At 48.3% G+C, this 2,513-nt stretch overlaps 1 non-coding gene across 1 annotated transcript; it reads right to left on the bottom strand.

The window, feature by feature from the left end:
- Nucleotides 1-774: 774 nt before the first annotated feature.
- On the bottom strand, nt 775-847 carry trnav-uac (transfer RNA valine (anticodon UAC)). The gene has a single exon. It is a non-coding gene; the product is annotated as a tRNA-Val (tRNA).
- Nucleotides 848-2,513: the final 1,666 nt, after the last annotated feature.

Here is a 2,513-nt window from a genome sequence, read left to right as displayed (position 1 = left end):
TTTGGGGAGTGGGCAGGGAAGTGGACCTGAGTCCATGATTGCATCGGCCATGATCGTATTAAATGTCGGAGCAGGCTCGAGGGGCGTATGATTGACTACTGCTGCTATTTCTTATCTTCTTATGTTCTTATGCATGTTGACCCATTTTACTCACTGTATTTTAGGAGTCTGGTTCAAAATCTTAATTGCTGATGACACCAGGAATCTGGGGCAACTTTTGTCAAATTTAACAGCACCGGTTATTCCGACCGTGCACAGAAAATAGAATCAGTAGTGAAGATAAAATCCTATGGTGCTCATTTTCAGATTCAATGCAGCAGGATCTCAAATAAAGTAAAAGAATTTTACAGTGAAAAGATTTAGAAGTGTTACTTGTATTTGTGTCTTTAATTAAACTTTGTGGCGTCTGACTCCCGTTCATGCCTCTGCTGAATAAGAAAGGAGGGTTTGACGTTGACCAGACTGCACTGCCCCTGATATTTGTGAGCTCATCCTTTATATTCAGTGGTTTCTCGCCCTTTGATGGGCTGCAGTGTGGCGGATATCACGTTGGCCTCACACGCGAAAGGTCCCCGGTGGATCCGTTTTCTCTCACTCAAAGTTATCTATTTATTGGTTAAATAAAGAGCAATTCAGGATTAAGGGAGCGCTTTTGCCAGGAGAATAAATAGCAAATAAAAACAGCAAATTCTGCAAATCTCAGCAAATCAGGCAGCATTTGCCAGGAGGCTCAACTCGCCTCCGATTGTTCCCATTTGGCAAGTTTAAACAAAATGTTTCTGCCTGGGATCGAACCAGGGATCTTTTGCGTGTAAAGCAAACATGATAACCACTACACTACAGAAACCACTGGTACAACGGGCCCAACAGAGTGGAGTTGACCAGTGAGCTCCCTCTGCTGATCGGGAATGAGGAGGCTCACCTGAAACAACTTCTGTCCCACACTGCAAGTTCTCAATCCTTCTCCTCCACTGCCCTTTACAGAAATGTCACGGATCACCCAGCCACCGTGTTCACTTCCGCATCCTCACAGTGGGGCCACAGAGGCTCCTACCGTCTCCCCGCGATCAGTGAACTCACCCAGTTTGTATAATTAAACCCGGAACACGTGCCCGGCAAAGGGCAGGAGAAGCCAGGTAGTCTGTGAGCTCGGTCTATCACAGAAATATTGGTACTCATGGTGCTTACAGCAATTATTAATCGTCTCACAGACCTCAATTATTTTTATGCGATGAATTGATCGAGTATCGTTACCACGTCAGTGCGGCAGATCTTAACCCCTCGACCACCAGGGAACAGTTATGATAGATGTTGATATATTTATATATATTTATATAAGAACCTGAATATCAACGGCTAGCTACCTTGACCTCATGGCGAACAGCAGTGCATCTAACTTTGAGTGAAGTAAATTGTTCCACAATGAAACCCATTTCATCTTTTGTTCCCTTTTAAACGCTAGAAACTGAGACAGGGGGAATAAATAGAGAAATAAAAGCACAGGGATATAGACAAGAGGAAGGGAGAAGGGGAAAGATACTGTCCCCACCCAGAACTAATGCAGAAACCCCTCTGCTGCGCTCGGGGTGGCCACCCACAGCCTGGATACACTAACGGGAGAACACCAGCGGCAGGTCGGGGCCATAAAAGGAAAGGCGAGCGGCCCTGGGAGCAGCTTGGAGGTCCCGGGAGACTGCTCCAGGGAGCAGCGCGAGCTGGTGCAGGAGGGTGGCGGCAGCGAAGTGTGATGTCATCAAGGTCCAGGTCAGTGATTGGAGCGTGGGCAGATACAGCAGGAGCGGCGAGATCGGGACGAAGGAGCGGCGAGAGACTGTGGAGGGATGTGATCGGGGCCCAGGGGAAGCATGAGTTCAGGGCCAGGGGCCCAGGGGAAGCACAGACCAGCCCACACTGTGATATGTGTGCACACTGGGTCCGTGCAGCAGAGCTGGTCTCCAGTCGTCTTGTTTAACCCTTGCCACTGGACGAATACTTCGCTCTGTCAAGCCCGTGTGATGGCTGGGGTGCAACGGCCAGCACACGGTAAAAAAATCCACGCACAGGCATCTTCCACCCTTCAACATACATTTCAGGACTTGGAATATTGAAACACCTGTGAACTCATCCTTTTTTGGCGAGGAAGCAAGTCATCCTCTCTTCGAGGGACTGCCTATGATGATGATGAACTGGATTTGCTGCAGTCCGCGGGCAGCAGGTGATGAAAGCGGGCGTGAGAGGGTGAGTGACAGGTGGGCACTGCTTCTGATGCTGTCTGACCCACGCTGGGAGTGGCCGGGGATTTTAAAGCCCTTTCATTGCACCAATGCAGGGTAAATGAAACTGTCTTTCAGGAACCTTCATGTTTCCAAACATAGACAATTTGCACTGTAGACCTTGTGGTGCAACGGTCGTGTGTCTGACTCCCGATCAGAAAGCTGTTTATTCAAATCATGTTGGGATCATTGTTCTTCAAAAGTTGCAAACTTCTTTGCTGTTTGGCAATAACCTGACAC

The sequence above is a fragment of the Pristiophorus japonicus genome, unplaced genomic scaffold (genome assembly GCF_044704955.1).
Source record: "Pristiophorus japonicus isolate sPriJap1 unplaced genomic scaffold, sPriJap1.hap1 HAP1_SCAFFOLD_89, whole genome shotgun sequence".
In the NCBI taxonomy this organism is placed as follows: domain Eukaryota; kingdom Metazoa; phylum Chordata; class Chondrichthyes; family Pristiophoridae; genus Pristiophorus; species Pristiophorus japonicus.
Note: the sequence above shows the minus strand (reverse complement) of the source record. Positions and strands in the feature narration are given on the sequence as shown.